The following is a 16,107-nucleotide window of genomic DNA, read 5'->3' as shown; positions in this document are numbered from 1 at the left end:
GGTATTGGGGAATGATCCCGGCAAGGTGGTTGATGTTTCAGTCGGTGATTACTTTGGGAATAGCGATCACAATTCCGTAAGTTTTAGAATACTCATGGACAAGGACAAGAGTGGTCCGAAAGGAAGAGTGCTAAATTGGGGAAAGGCAGAGTATAACAAAATTCGGCAGGAGCTAGGGAATGTGGATTGGGAGCATCTGTTTAAGGGCAAATCCACATTTGAAATGTGGGAGTCTTTTAAGGAAAGGTTGATTAGAGTGCAAGACAGACATGTTCCTGTGAAAATGAGAGATAGAAATGGCAAGATGAGGGAACCATGGATGACGGGTGAAATTGTGAGACGAGCTAAAATGAAAAAGGAAGCACATGTAACTGATGAAGCTTTGGAGGAATATCGGAAAAGTAGGACAAATCTCAAACACGCAATAAAAAGGGCTAAAAGGGGTTAAGGAAAATCCCAAAGCCTTTTATTCGTATGGAAGGAGCAAGAGAGTAACTAGGGAAAGGATTGGCGCACTCAAAGACAAGAAAGGGAATTTATGCGTGGACTCAGAGGAAATGGGTGAGATTCTTAATGAGTACTTTGCATCGGTATTCACAAAGGAGAGGGAGAAGACGGATGTTGAGGCTAAGGATGGATGTTTAAATACTCTAGGTCAAGTTGTCATACGGAAAGGGGAGGTTTTGCGTATTCTAAAAGACATTAAGGTGGACAAGTCCCCAGGACCGGATGGGATCTATCCCAGGTTACTGAAGGAAGCGAGGGTCGAAATAGCTGGGGCCTTAACAGATATCTTTGCAGCATCCTTGAGCACAGGTGAGGTCCCGGAGGACTGGAGAATTGCTAATGTTGTCCCTTTGTTTAAGAAGGGTAGCAGGGAAAATCCAGGGAATTACAGACCTGTGAGCTTGACGTCAGTGGTAGGCAAACTGTTGGAGAAGATACTGAGGGATAGGATCTATTCACATCTGGAAGAAAATAGACTTATCAGTGATAGGCAGCATGGTTTTGTGCAGGGATGGTCATGTCTTACAAACCTAATAGAATTCTTTGAGGAAGTAACAAAGTTAATTGATGAGGGAAGGGCTGTGGATGTCATATACATGGACTGCCGCGGAGTGCAGTGGAGGCCGGGACGCTAAATGGCTTCAAGGCAGAGATAGATAAATTCTTGATGTCGCAAGGAATTAAGGGCTACGGGGAGAATGCTGGTAGGTGGAGTTGAAATGCCCATCAGCCATGATTGAATGGCGGAGTGGACTCGATGGGCCGAATGGCCTTACTTCCACTCCTATGTCTTATGGTCTTATGGTCTTATGGACTTTAGTAAGGCATTTGATAAGGTTTCCCATGGCAGGTTGATGGCAAAAGTGAAGTCGTATGGCGTTCAGGGTGTACTAGCTAGATGGATAAAGAACTGGCCTGGCAACAGGAGACAGAGAGTAGTGGTGGAAGGGAGTGTCTCAAAATGGAGACGGGTGACTAATGGTGTTCCACAGGGATTCGTGCTCGGACCACTGTTGTTTGTGATCTACATAAATGACCTGGAGGAAGGTATAGGTGGTCTGATTAGCAAGTTTGCAGATTATACTAAGATTGGTGGAGTTGCAGATAGCGAGGAGGACTGTCAGAGAATACAACAAAATATAGATAGATTGGAGAGTTGGGCAGACAAATGGCAGATGGAGTTCAATCCAGGCAAATGCGAGGTGATGCATTTTGGAAGATCAAACTCAAGAGCGGACTATATGGTCAATGGAAGGGTCCTGGGGAAAATTGATGTACATAGAGATCTGGGAGTTCAGGTCCATTGTACCCTGAAGGTGGCAATGCAGGTTGATAGAGTGGTCAAGAAGGCATACAGCATGCTTGCCTTCATCGGACGGGTTATTGAGTACAAGAGTAGGCAGGTCATGTTACAGTTGTATAGGACTTTGGTTAGGCCACATTTGGAATAGGTCGCCACATTACCAGAAGGATATGGATGCTTTGGAGAGGGTGCAGATAGGTTCACCAGGATGTTGCCTGGTATGGAGGGTGCTAGCTATGAAGAAAGGTTGAGTAGATTAGGATTGTTTTCGTTGGAAAGACGGAGGTTGAGGGGGGACCTGCTTGAGGTATACAAAATTATGAGAGGTATGGACAGGGTGGATAGCAACAAGCTTTTTCCAAGAGTGGGGGTGTCAGTTACAAGGGGTCACGATTTCAAGGTGAGAGGAGAAAGTTTAAGGGAGATGGAACGTTTTTTAGGCAGAGGGTGATGGGTGCCTGGAACGCTTTACCAGCGGAGGTGGTAGAGGCGGGCATGATAGCATCAATTAAGAGGCATCTAGACAGGTATATGAACGGGCGGCAACAGAGGGAAGTAGACCTTTGAAAATAGGAGACAGATTTAGATAAAGGATCTGGATCGGCGCAGGCTGGGAGGGCAGAAGGGCCTGTTCCTGTGCTGTAATTTTCTTTGTTCTTTGTTCTTTTGTTCTATCCCCATAACCCAGTAACCCCACCCAACCTTTTTGGATACTAAGGGCAATTTATCATGGCCAATCCACCTAACCTGCACATCTTTGGACTGTGGGAGGAAACCGGAGCACCCGGAGGAAACCCATGCAGACCCATCCAAGCCAGGAATTGAACCTGGGACCCTGGAGCTGTGAAGCAACTGTGCTAACCACTATGCTACCATGCTGCCCACAAGGGGCAGCAGAAGGCAGGATCTACTATCCATTATTATTGGCTTTTGGAACTTTAAATTCATGTCCTGAGCAGACAGCAATTCCATTTGATGCACTTTCAGATTGTCCACAGAGACTGACAGCCACATTTGAACCAGCAGATCTTCCTTGAGAACCTTTATTTTGTGTGGCAGCTGCCAGCAGATATGGATCTTAATGTTCTAACTGGCAACCTGCATTTGCGTCGCTCCTTCAATGTAGATAAACATCTTCTGGCACAGAAGTGAGCAGACAAAAAAAAAATAATTGCTCAAGCCAAACAAAGCATTGGGCGAAGTTCTGCGACTCGCCACTCAGCCAGCCCGAACCACGATCGCCAGAGAATCGGGCATCCGGCAAAAATCGAGTTCCGCGCCCAATGCCGATTCGGGTGCCATGCTCCGGTTTACAACAGGTATTTACAATGGGGACTGGGCGCCATGGCTAATGAGGGAGAGAGAGAGAAGGTGAGAATAGTTTGAAAAACTGTTAAAAACTGTAATGATTGCTGGGGTGCGGCTGCCAGGCCAGGGTAAGTAGTATGGAGTGACTTGCTGACAGCTCCGTGGATTCGGGGTGTCCCCCTCGGGATCGGGGTGGGCTGACTCAGACTGCCATTGCTGCGGTAATTGTTTGAAACACATCCATTTGGCACTAGTTACAGGCCCCTGGCTGCTCACTCTGCTGACTGCTCACCCTGTCCTGTAAATATTCACAGAGCCTCTGGTCATTTGGGAGACTGTCCAAGCCGCCCCTCTGGAAACCCTCGGGCCACAGCTAAATCATTAACGGGGTGAGTGTGGCTAAGGTCAATCAGTGGCCCACCAGGTGCTGCCACTCCTCAGAGTGCTCATCAGAAGCGCAGCCCCACTGCAGAGGAAGCAGTGGAATAGCAGAGCTCACCCCAAGCAAAGGACGCAAGCGCCGTAACCTCTGACACCCTCCCTGGAACACTCTCCCTCTGAGGGCAGTGGCCTCACCAGTGACATTATCAGCTATCCCACTCTGCAGGACCACCAGCTGTCTCCACGTTCTGCCTGTCCACTGCACCCCTGCTCTCATCCATCCTGCCCCCGTTCAGGTTGTCGCAACCTGTATTTCACACCCAGGACACACACGTGGAACCGTAATTAAGCTCCCAGCAGATGCACACTTCCCTCGCTCACCCCCATCTGTAGGACCAGCCCACAAACAAGCCTCTAAACATGGAGGCGATTGATGGCAGTAGACCCGACTGCGGAGACAGGACAGAGGCTGCAGAGCCTACCGCTGACATGGATTGTGGCAGCCACCATTACCGCTGTTGACAAGGATGGCTGCTAAGGACAGAGACTCTGTGGTGCCATTTTCTCCTCCTCCCCAACCCCCCCCCCCCCCCCTCTCACTCCCACCCCCCTACTCCCCCGTGAGAATGAATTTCAGAGTACAGCCAACAATTCTTGCTATCTACCTGATCGCAACTGCCGTTATGGTCGCACAGAGGCTGGAGGCACAAAGCCTTTTCGGGGAGGACCCTGCACAAGAGGAGCCTGTCTCTGAGGAGTAGGGGCCAGCCAGAGAGGCTGGTGAGCCGGCCGTCCAACAGGCCGAGGAGGAGGTGCAAAGCAGGTGTCATATCAGGTCACGTATATACCGTCGGCGTCTGTCCTTCGAAGACCTGCCGGATCGTGTATGCTGCCAAATACTCTGGCTAACCAGGGAGACTGCGCACTATCTGTGCTAAATGATGGCGTACCTGGCACCACGGAGTTTTGGAGAAAGGCACTCGTTCCCAGTAGCCATCAAGGTGACGGTAACCCTGAGCTGGGACTTGTCTGTTATCTCTGACATCTGTTCACAGGTGCAACTGTGCTGTGACGATTTGCCCTATGCGCACGGGAAGCAAACTATATAAGCTCCAATCTAGTTCAAGCCCACCCGAATGCCCAGGCGGCAGGATTTACCGCCATCGCTGGCATGTCCCAGGTCCAGCGGGTGATCAATGAGACACATGCCCCGCCCAATAAGCAAAGGCTCATCAGGGGATACCCTTCATAAATCGGACGTCCTTCCACTCTCTGAATGTGCAGTTGGTGTGTGACCACCAGCACATCTGTACCCAATATTCAGGCAGTGTGAACAAAGCTTACATCTGATGTGTTATTGAGATACCCTCAATTACGACACAGGAGAGAAGATTGGTAATTCAAAGGCTTTAATCATCTGAGAACTGAACAGCAGCCGATAAGTGTGCTCACCACATGCTGCCGAGTGAGCCTCATCTTATATACCGTTTCCTGGGGGCGGAGCCAGAGGCGGAGTCCCCCAGAGTTCCAAGCCCGGTCTTAAAGGGCCAATGCATTAAAGGTAAGGTACAGTTACAGCAGCTACTGATACCATTCATCACAGTTATGTACTCTGGGATAACACAGGCTGCAACTGGATGCAGCTTTAATCAAAAGATACTCCAGACCTTGAAGTTAGTTCAATCTGATTTATTGAACCAGTAGAATAGTTAACCCAGTTCTCTATGAGTTTGACTCTCTGCTAACCTAAGTGTGGTTATCTGTCTGACTGAACTAGACTAGCTCTTAGCCACGTGCTGGAGGTGTGATACTGTACATACACCCTGGTTCACTCTGTAGATGTTCATCAGTGGAAAGAGGCGGAGTGTGAGTGCCTCGTGCCTTTTATAGTGAGATACCACCCCTGAGTGTCCTGCCTGCTCATTGGTCATGTCCTGTTCTCTGTGTTCATTTGCTGATTGTCTGTGCCTGTCTGTATATCATTATCTGCATGTCTGCATATTATGAAATGAAATGAAATGAAATGAAAATCTCTTATTGTCACGAGTAGGCTTCAATGAAGTTACTGTGAAAAGTCCCTAGTCGCCACATTCTGGCGCCTGTTCGGGGAAGCTGGTACGGGAATTGAACCGTGCTACTGGCCTGCCTTGGTCTGCTTTAAAAGCCAGCGATTTAGCCCAGTGTGCTAAACTAACATCCTGGTGCACTTGTCAGTTCCCTCTCCTCCGGTGAGGGGTTGGCCCCTGGGCGAAAAGAGTTACCCACTGAGGTCTTGGCTGATGCTGTCTGTGCGGAGGCCCCAGACCGAGTCGGAGAACCGCTGTAACAACGCCCATGCATCAACCAGAACGCCATTGAGCGGTGCATCAGAGTGCCAAAGATGTGCTTCCAATGCCTGGACCGTTCTAGTGAGGCTCTCCAATGTAGCCCCAGGAGGGTCATGAACATTGTGGTCCTGCAGGCTGTGTCCTGCACAACATCGCGCAGCAGAGGGGAGAACATGCTGGAGGAGGAGGAAGAATGCAAGGCCTCCTCTGATGAGGAGAATGAGAATGACCAGGAAGAATTGGGCATGGAGCATGGGCTGGCACGGCAGGCCGTCCAACATGTGCTCCAGGACTGCTGCACATGGAACAACCTCGCCAGGTTTATCAACTAAGAGGCCTGGCCACTGGCACCTCTGCCATCCTATCCCACCTCTCCATATTCTCGCCCCCCACCTCCTTCCAAGTGGTACTCCCTTCCCCATAACTGCTCACATCAACCCCTGTCTCTTCTACCTTCACGTCATCCCACCACCCCAGCTCCCCGTCCCCCTCCAAGCGTCCTATCAGTATCATAGAATCCCTCCAGTGCAGAAGGAGGCCATTCGGCCCATCCAGTCCTCACCCTAACTCAGGCCCAATGCCTGTAAGCCCACCCAGGGACAATTTAGCATATCCAATCCACCTAACTTGCACATCTTTAGACTGCAGGAGGAAACGGGAGCACCTGGAGGAAACCCACGCAGACACGGGGAGAACGTGCAGTCTCTACACAGACATGTCCATCCTTGGCCTACTGCAATGCTCCAGTGAGGCCCAGTGCAGGCTGGAGGAGCAGCAGCATTGCATCTTTCAGTTGGGCACGTTGCAGCTTTAAATTTTGACCTTTCTCGTCCATCTTAAAGCCCTATTTTTAAACACCCCACACATGTATTGCCTCAATGCAAATGCCCTCAACCAACACCCCTCCAACCCCTACTGCCCCTCCCACACCAGGCCAAGTGCCTCTTGTTCTTAAAGTTGCCACATTTTATTGCAATCCCTCCCAGTTACACGTCAATATCAAAACACGTTCTCCCTATTCTTCAGTTCTGACGAAGAGCCGTAGGACGCAGACATTAACTGTTTCTCTCCTTACAGGTACCGACAGACCTGCAGCGTTTTGCCAGCATCCTCTGCTCTTGTTTCAGACTCCAGCACCTGGAGTATTTTGCTTATTTCGCTCACAGATTTTAGGGTTGTATTTATGGAAGCAATGGGTATCTTGCCCGCTAGTTGAGGAGCTGGTGAGAACTCATTTCAGGATGGTGTGCCAATCATGTACTTATCAGGGCAGTGGTGGGCTTTCACCAAAATCAAGGACCCCGCTGGACCTTTGATCACTCTTTCATCTCAGCCAGGCAGCTTTATAAACCTTATAGCTGCAATACTCAAGGTACACAAAGAAGATGTGAGCAACCACTGCTGCTGTCAAAATCTACTATACCCTGTGATGAAAAGCATCACTATTTGCAAAGCATATCACTTGGCGTATTAAATTAATTGGATTTGATTTGATTTATTATTGTCACATGTATTAGTATACAGTGAAAAATATTGTTTCTTGCATACTGTGCAAACAATGCATACCGTACATAGGGAAGGAAGGAGAAACTGCAGAATATAATGTTACAGTTACAGCAAGGTGGAGAGAAAAGATCAACTTAATACGAGGTAGGTCCATTCAAAAGTCTGATGGCAGTAGGGAAGAAGCTGTTCTTTAGTCGGTTGGTACGTGACCTCAAACTTTTGTATATTTTTCTTGACGGAAGAAGGTGGAAGAGAGTATGTCCGGGGTGCGTGGGGTCCTTAATTATGCTGGCTGCCTTTCCGAGGCAGCGGGAATTGTAGATAGTGTCGATGGATGGGAGGTTGGTTTGCGGATTAAATTGTAAATTAAATTGTAAAGTCAATACTTCTTATGGAAAAAAATATTCTTAGGATGTGAACCTTGCTGGCTAGGCCAGCATTTAATGCTCCTTCCATATTGCCCTTGAGAAGGTGGTGGTGAGCTGCCTTCTTGCATCGCTGTGATCTATCTGGTGTAGTTACACCTACACTGCTGTCAGGGAGGGGGTTTCAGGGTTTTAACCCAGCGACACTGAAGGAAAGGTAATATATTTCCAAGTCAGGGTGGTGAGTGACTTGGAGAGGAACTTGAGGGTGGTGTGGTGTTTCCATGTATCTGCTGCCCTTGTCCTTCTTGGTCGGAGAGATCGTGGGTTTGGTAGTTGCTGTTGAAGGAGTCTTGGTGAGTTGCAGCAGTGCATTTTGTCGATGGGACACAGTGCTGCCAGTACACATCAGTGGCGGAGAGAGTGACTGTTAAAGTTGGAGAATAGGTTGCTAATCAAATGGATGCTTTGGATGGTGTTGAGACCCTTGCGTGTTATGGGAGCTCCAGACAAGTGGAGATTATTCCATCACACTCCTGACTTGTGCCTTGCAGGTGATAGACAGTCTTGGCGGAGGCAGGAGGTGAGCTTTTTGCCACGTAATTCCCAGCCTGTTACCTGATATTGTGCCGTCATCCATGGCTTTCCCTCAGTTCAATCATGACGTCTACTCAGGGTGATGAGTTTCTGTCATGGGTCTTTATATAACTGAGTTGGCCGATTCTCAATGCACTGTGCAGCAATAGTAGGAAAGACAAAGATGCCTGCAACAGAGACACCAAGGAAATACAGAAGCCGGAATAGTTCTGTTTTCTAAATCGATTATTGGGTGTGTTTTTGGATAAAGTTGCTCTGGAAAAGTGTTTTGTTGGTTCTTTTAACTGTGGCCAGAAGGGCACCATGATGGCTCATAGCAGATAGATTAAAGGTGATATTGTGGAGCAATGGTGGTGATGATTTAGTAACGACCACAAAATCTAAGTTGGATGCTCACTAAGGTGTCTGGAGTGAAGAGATATCTCCTCCACGTTTCCTCAAATTCCACCTCCTCCTGCCACACCTGCTCCATGATGCCCCGGGTTGCACATGCCTCGACTTACAGATGCATTCTGCTTGAATAATGGTTGCAGGTGGAAGGGATTCATGGCCATTTGTATTGGGGCCATACAATCAGCTAGCCTCTGGTTCATCATAGTGTCCTGAAAATTACAGGAATGGCAGAATTCCTCAGGAAAAAAGGCTGTTGTCAATCTAGCGGGCATTCACCAACATGATGGGCTGGGTATGGCTGTACACCAACTGGGTGTTAATGTAGCTGAGAGCTCAGGCCGCAGCAGCCTATCACGGGTCGGCGGTGGCCGAGTGGTATTGTCGCTGGACGAGTAATCCAGAGACCCAGGGTGATGATCTGGGGTCTCGGGTTCAAATCCCACCACGGCAAGTGATGGAATTTAAACTCAATAAAATATCTGGAATTTAAATTCCAATCACAATCACATGGAACAATTGTCGATTGTCGTTTAAAAAAAACATCTGGTTCACTAATGTCCTTTAGGGAAGGAAATCTGCTGTCCTTACCTGGTGTGGCCTACATGTGACTCCAGACCCACAGCAATGTGGTTGACTCTTAAATGCCCTCAGGGATGGGCAACAAATGCTGGCCCAGCCGACGACGCCCATGAACAAATGAAAAAAGAGATAGTGGGACAGGTAATAGCAGACATGTCAAATGTCAAGATGTTCAGCATCCTAGCTGCGAAATGCCAGTTCTGGCGGATCCTTTTAGACGAGGAATCCTCAAAACTAACCACATTCGTATCTCTGGTCGGCAAATATCATTTTCTTCATATGTCCTATGGGATCTCCACAGCGAGGTCTTCCAGCGGTACATGGAGCAACCCATTGCAGGCCAACCGTGCAAAATCATTGTTGATGACATCCAGTTCAGGGGACGTACTATATGCAAGAACATGATGCGCGTCTTTGTCTCATCATCAATAGAATCAGGGCCAAACAGCTGAAACTTAACCCAGCTAAATGTAGATTTAGGGTCAAACAGGTACCCGACATGGGTCACTTACGCACAGCCGATGTGTAAAGCCAAATTCAGACAATACAAAGGTTCTACGACAGATGGCTATTCCCATGGACCAGCACGCTTTGCAGATCTTCTTTGATATGACAGATTACCTTGCTAAGTTAATTCCTTGCGACAGCGAGGTCAGTGGACCTCTTTGTCAGCTCCTCCACCGGGATACTGAATGGTGCTGGCAGGAGCACCACACAGTGACCTCCAACAGACTCAAACAGGCACCCGCAGCCCCACCGGTGCTACAATCCTTTGATATTCGAGATCCCGTACTTATATCAGCAGATGCTTCCCAGCACAGACTTGGCACAGTCTGCATCCAGAATCAAGAGCCCTCACTGACACTGGGCCTCATTCTGCACAGATCGAGAAGGAACTCCTTGCTCTAACCTTTCATGATTTCACATATGGTCATTCTGCAACCATCGAAACTGATTACCAGCCTCTCTGAACTATCTTTAAAAAGTCTGTCCACACTGCGTCTGCACAGCTGCAAAGGGTGGTGCTGAAGCTGAAATGTGACAATCCCAGCGCCGTCTAAAAGTATGGCAAGCCGCTGTACTATGGCTGATGCCCACCCCAGAGCCTCCCTACCCACTACAGACCAGGCAGATCGTGAGGAAGACATAGACTTCATAACAATAGTTGTTCCGTCCCCTTGTAACATCCAGGAAGTCAAAGATGCCTTACAAGCGGATATCACATGCAGACAAGTGCACACAGCGTCATTCTGACGGGCTGGCCTGAGACTTCAAGGGGCCTTCCCCATGAGCTCCCCACATTCTTCGCCAGCAGACCAAACATACAGGATGGATTGATACTGCATGGCCAGTGATTAATCATCCCTACTTTCCTTTAGAGGTACTACACCCGACAACGTCACCCTGGGTTGGAAGCAACGAGACACAGGGCCAATAAGTCACTGTGCTGGCACTCCATATATACTGTCAGAAAGAGGTAAGTCTCCAGATGTGCACCATGCAATACTCTCAAGCCACTGTTAAAAAAAGGAACTGCTGCACCGACATGAGTTCCTGGATCCCCTGCAGCACAGGTAGTCCACAACCAGTACCCTGTGTGTGCAGGGCATCCGGCCACGGGGGGGCGTGATGGGTCTTGGCTTGTGGTGCAGGGTGGGGTGCGAGGAGCCTGTCGATGGGTGGGGTTTGATTGCCCTCTAGGTGAAGGGGGGGCTACGTGTGTGTGGGGTGGGTGTTGGTGCCAGGAGCACAGTGGTGGTGCCTAACACTGGCTGGCCTGGGGGTTGCCCATCGTCACCCAGCACTGCTTATCGGTCCACTTAGCAGCATGAGGGTTGGGGAGCGTGGGACAGGGGTTGGTGCCAGGGGCACGGTGGTGACTCACCCCGGCCACCCTGAGGACATTTTGCAGCTTCTCCCTGCACTGCTGCCCGGTCCTGGTGGTGGGGCACACAGTGTTCATGGCCCCTGCCACCTGCACACAGGCCAGTTGACATCTGTGGGCCAGCTACTTCTCACCCGGGGTACAGCCTTTCCCCCAGACATCCAGCAGCGTCACCAGCTCTGCTTTGGCGAATCTCAGGGCTGCTCTTTGGGATGGCATCTTCTTGGCTACAATGAGAGTGGAGTGCTTATATGTAGCACAGGCTTGTCAAACTCTCCAGTGCCAATCCCATCCGCAGTGAATCTGACTCCAGAGTCAGTTGGAATCACACTAGTTCCACAGGGCACCAGTGCTCCCCTATCAGCATGTCCTGAATTGATCCGGGATTGACGCCTGGCATCAACACTTTATCTCTGAAATGGCGAATCCTGCCCAATGTATATTCCCCAAGGTTTGATATCCAAATCTGAACAGCGTATTGCAGATGTGAACATTGTCCTGGGTGGTGAATTTTTCTTTTGTGTTTTGTTTGGGTTTGGGGGGGGGGGGCTTTTTGGTGTAAAATGAAGGGGTGGAGGGGGTGGTACGGGGGAAGAGTGGCAATTGTGCATGGTCTACTGTTGCCGTTCGTGTTTGCTCGTTTTTGTTCTGTATATATTTGAAAAAACTTCCAATAAAATATTTTAAAAAAACAAATGGATGTAAATGAAGCCATTATCATTATGGTTCACACTCGATAAGCACTGTTCGAACAGGTCAAGTAACCTTCTGATTTTCCATCATCTTACAGCCATTCCAATCTAATTATTCGACAAAATATCTCCAAATAAATTTCCTGAGCACCTTGTTAAGGTTTCAGATGAAAGAGTCATGAATTTTAAGTTGGTTCACAGTGAATAAGTGGCTCTGTAATTACAGTCTGAGCATTACTGTCATTTTGGTCGCGTGCACTCGTTCACAATAGGACATCGAGAGATTGCACCATTATTTGAAATTAATTTTTCCTTTTTGTAGCAATGGATTAATGTTAATCTCTCGAGCCTCTCTGATGTTGGGAGAGACTGTGATACCTAGATTTGTGCTGTTTTTCAAGCTATTGAAATGGTAAAGAGGTACTATCTACAGCAGTGACAACGCGAATTGCCAGAAACGGACTTTGAATTTATTTCATATAACTAATTAATTTTTTGAACTGTTGCACCACACGAAGTGGAGATGGAATTGGTCTGAATTGATTTCTTGCACAATTAATTCAATTTCCTTTGATTTGACACCAAAGTGTATGGGGACAGTTTTCTGTTCATTGATCTCTGTCTGTGCACATTTCTACAGCACAAAATGATAACCCATGGATTAGTGGTGTGGAACTATGAACTGAGGGCTAGTCTGGTCCAGTCTGAAATAGGGGCCGAGGTGCCATTAGCAAAATCAGGTGTCAGCCATTTTAGGGGCTGCTGCTGACTTGCCGTTAAACCTGACGCCTCCTGGGAAATCCAGGGAAGGCGAAAGCAGCTATAGAAGTCAAGGTTTCGTGCAATGCTTGTACTGGCTTCTCAGTTTTTATCTCAAAACAACTGCAGGGAAAATTATTTGGTCCTCATGGCAAACATAAAAACTTTAATTTTGCACAAGATTATCCAGCCTGAGGTGACCTCTGAGGCTGCAATTTTAAGAGCTTAGTTTAACACTGGAGGTGTGGTCACCATACCCTGTGTAAACGTCATGTAAAAGCCCCTCTTCCACTTTCCCAGCTTGCCCCTCAGCTATTAGCTTGAGGGTCAACTGGGCTGACTAGTGTAGGGGGCAGAGGGTGACTGCTCAATTGGTGGGGGTGTGGTCCACACCCTGGGGGTCCTCAGATGATCATGGGGTGCTGAAATGGAGACAGCTCTCCCTTGCCAGGTGACAAGCCTGCCAGGTAGATGGCAAGCATGGCACACTGCTATGGTGCCCAATTTTACTCTGCCCTGCATTCCAACCTGCTCTAGAAGGCTCGAGAAGTCTGACCATCATTCTCGTTCACACTGGGTCCCAACCCGACAGCCCTTTGAAAATCCATCCCCTGGTGTTCGACATTTTGTGCGCACAACTAATAATCATCATAGAATTTACAGTGCAGAAGGAGGCCATTCAGCCCATCGAGTCTGCACTGGCCCTTGGAAAGAGCACCCTACATAAGCCCCACACCTCCACCCTATCCCCATAACCCTGTAACCCAATAACCCCATCTAACCTTTTTGGACACTAAGGGAAATTTAGCATGGCCAATCCACCTAACCTGCACATCTTTGGACTGTGGGAGGAAACTGGAGCACCCAGAGAAAGCCCACACACACATGGGGAGGGTGTGCAGGCTCCACACAGGCAGTGACCCAAGCCGGGAATCGAACCTGGGACTCTGGAGCTGTGACGCAACTGTGCTAACCACTATGCTACCATGCTGCCCTGAAACATCTCAACTAGCTATTCATTGTAATTTCTGTGTGAATGATATTTCTGTCCCTATATTACATCGTTTTATGTACATCGAAAAGATTGCAGTTCAAAAAGTAATGCACTGAATGTCAAGAGTTTTTGTTGCCTTGACAATGTGGCAAGTCATTGTATAAATGAGGTTTATTATTCCTTGCTGCAATCATCATCTTGTACAGTACTTTACTTCACCCTTAGGTCATCTCTGCACACATCAGATTTAGCACAGGCACTACAGCCTGGATTGTCACCGAGTCGGCTCGACTGATGAGCCCTTCAAAATGGAGGATGGGTCTCGATTCCAGGGGCTGGATTTTCCATACCTCCCACAACATGTTTTGCAGTGGCAGAGGTGCCCCTTTGTCATCCATTGATAACTCCCTCAGATGCTTGAAATAAAAAGTTTGGACTGCAAGCTAATAAAAGTGGCAATCAACCAGGTCTTCAGAAGTTTAAAAATCACAAGCCCTTAATTTGAGCAAACAAACATTGTGAAATTGACTGCAGAGGTCAGAGGGCCTGAGATTTAAATCAAACAGTGTTACCTCTGGGGTACAGGTGTGCTTTATTCAAATAGCCAAGAATATATAAGGATGCTTGTCTGAGAGCCCAGGCAGCTATCAGAAGACTAGAACAGATGCTCCCTAGAGTATTGACAGGCAGAGAGATCTAGGTGTACAGGTCCACAGGTCACTGAAAGGGGCAACACAGGTGGAAAAGGTAGTCAAGAAGGCATACGGCATGAAGGCATTGAGTATAAAAATTGGCAAGTCATATTGCAGCTGTATAGGACCTTAGTTAGGCCACACTTGGCGTATAGTGTTCAATTCTGGTTGCCACTCTACCAGAAGGATGTGGAGGCTTTAGAGAGGGCGCAGAAGAGATTTACTAGGATGTTGGGACGGAGGGCAGTAGCTATGAGGCGAGGTTGAATAAACTCGGTTTGTTCTCACTGGAACGACGGAGGTTGAGGGGCGACCTGATAGAGGTCTACAAAATTATGAGGGGCATAAACAGGGTGGATAGTCAGAGGCTTTTTCCCAGGGTAGAGGGGTCAATTACCAGGGGGCATAGGTTTAGAGGAGATATACGAGGCAAGTTTTTTTATACAGAGGGTAGTGGGTGCCTGGAACTCGCTACCGGAGGAGGTGGTGGAAGCAGGGACGATAGTGACGTTTAAGGGGCAACTTGACAAATACATGAATAATGAAAAAATGAAAATCGCTTATTGTCATGAGTAGGCTTCAATGAAGTTACTGTGAAAAGCCCCTAGTCGCCACATTCCGCCACCTGTCCGGGGAGGCTGGTACGGGGATCGAACCGTGCTGCTGGCCTGCTTGGTCTGCTTTAAAAGCCAGCGATTTAGCCCAGTGAGCTAAACCAGCCCCTGAATAGAATGGGAATAGAAGGAAACAGACCCCGGAATTGTAGAAGGTTTCAGTTTCGACAGGCAGTATGGTCGGCGCAGGCTTGGAGGGCCGAAGGGCCTGTTCCTGTGCCGTACTTTTCTTTGTTCTTTTGAAACATTTGGTTCATTGATAGCACAGGTTCTCTGGTCACGCAGTAAATTTCACAACGTTTGTTGATGCAAGTTAAGTCATGTTGAGATGGCTATAAGTGTTTTTTGAAACTTCAAAGACCTGGCTGTTTGACACTGTTATTTTGCAGTCCAGACTGCACAAGGGAAAGTGATCAAAAGGTTACTTTTTCTTAAAGCTTTTTTTTTACACAAACATCTCTACAATATGGTGGTCATTGGTTCTGGAAGTTGTACAGTGAGTCAATGGGCATATAAGTTGCAGAGCTTGGCATAGGTTACATGAGGGGCCACGGGGGTAGGCGAGGGGCATAAGGTGCCACAGATGGGACGCAAAGCATGTTTGGAGGGTGAAGTGGTTGTGAGGGGTGAAGTAGACGTAGAGCGAATGCTTCCTCTTGTGCGGCATTCTAGAATGAGAAGTGATGGTCTCAGAATAAGGGGTAGCAGATTTAAAACAGAGATGCAGAGAAACTACTTCTCCCAAAGGGTCCTGAATCTGTGGAATTTGCTGCCCTCTGACGGCAGTGGGTGCTGGGACAATAAATAAATTTAAGGTGGAGTAAAACAGATTTTTATTAAGTAATGGGTTGAAGGGTTATGGAGAATGGGCAGAACAGTGGAGTTGAGGCCATAGTAAGATCAACCATGATCGTATTGAACGGTGGAGCAGGCTTGATAGGTTAAATTGTCCACTCCTGCTCCTGGTTCATATGTTCCAAGAAATAATTATTCTGTCTAATTTCCACCTTCCAACTCTCTGTCTGTAGCCCTGTTGGTAACAGAACCTCAAGCACAAAGCTGAGTAACCAACAGTAGGTTTTTTGTGGGCTAAACAAAGAAAGTAAGTGTTTATTTAAGCATTTACCCCCACATTGAACCCCCTCACACAATCACACTCCCAGGCACATGAGAGGAAAGTACAGATGTAGAAAATAGTGCACTTT

This window comes from Scyliorhinus canicula, chromosome 9 (assembly GCF_902713615.1).
Source record: "Scyliorhinus canicula chromosome 9, sScyCan1.1, whole genome shotgun sequence".
Taxonomy (NCBI): Eukaryota; Metazoa; Chordata; class Chondrichthyes; order Carcharhiniformes; family Scyliorhinidae; genus Scyliorhinus; species Scyliorhinus canicula.
The sequence above is the reverse complement of the archived record's forward strand: the minus strand, read 5'-3'. Positions refer to the sequence as shown.